The sequence below is a fragment of the Laccaria bicolor genome, genomic scaffold (genome assembly GCF_000143565.1).
Source record: "Laccaria bicolor S238N-H82 LACBIscaffold_73 genomic scaffold, whole genome shotgun sequence".
In the NCBI taxonomy this organism is placed as follows: Eukaryota; Fungi; Basidiomycota; class Agaricomycetes; order Agaricales; family Hydnangiaceae; genus Laccaria; species Laccaria bicolor.
In genome coordinates this window covers 27,197-28,260 of record NW_001889944.1, presented here as the reverse complement: position 1 = coordinate 28,260, position 1,064 = coordinate 27,197, and positions in this window count along the sequence as shown.

Genomic DNA, 1,064 nt, shown 5'->3' with positions numbered 1-1,064 from the left:
CCCTATATCAGAAGCATAAATGATGGCGGCACAGGCCTCGAGGCCAAATTGCAAAAAAGAGTTGAAAGAGTCATAAACATAAGCATGGCCGGGGATTGAACCCGGAAGCCAACTACCATTAGACCATGCTGGCTTCCAAAGATTGTTGGTAAATCTGGGATAAGGGGTGAATTCTTGATTTCGTACTCCAATTGGTCTCATGTCCGGGCCCAGCTTGAACTGTAGTTTAAATGCCGAACAAGTCAGTGCTGAGTTTATAGGACTGGGTTCAATCGCACCCGAACAAGTATTCGACATGGTCGTCAGCTAAGTTACATTTTTTTGCCGGACTTGGCCAGGCACCGGGTTGTCTTATACACCGGGTTCACCCCCCGAACAAGTCACTGCACAGAATTTGTCCTTTTAACTGCTGCTATTAGAGTGACATGGTCGGCAGGTAAAAGATACTGACCGACATTGTCTTCAACGTTGGCTTGGCCTAGTAGTTAAGCTGGGAGGTGTACGTAGTATATGTATGTATGCCCTGGGTTCAAATCCCGAACAAGTCATAGATTCGCGTTTTGAAAAGTTTTTTACTTACTGCAGGTAAAAGATACTGACTGACCTATGTATGCCGGTTTAAATCCTAAACAAATTTTTTACTTGCTGCTATTAGAATGACATGGTCAGCAGTTACTTAAAAGATACCGACCAACATTGTCTTCCACCGTTGGCTTGGCTTAGTGGTTAAGCTGGAGGTGTACAGAGTGTATGTATGCCTGGGTTCGAATCCCAGAAGTCACTTACAACGATCGCAACTCTTTCGTTTTTGTAACTCTGGCTAAAATTTACTAATCAATTCTTACCGAGCTTGCAGACCCAGGTTAGTTGTCTTACGCTGGGTAAGTTACAAAGTGCCGAGCTTTCAGGCCAGGTGGATCATTGACTTGGCTCAGTGGTCAAGGTGGGAGGTGTACGCATTGTATCTATGTATGCCCTGGGTTCAAATCCCTAACAAGTCATGCTGTTCATCCTAAACAGTTTTTTACTTACTACTATATTAGAGTGACATGGTCGTCAGCTAA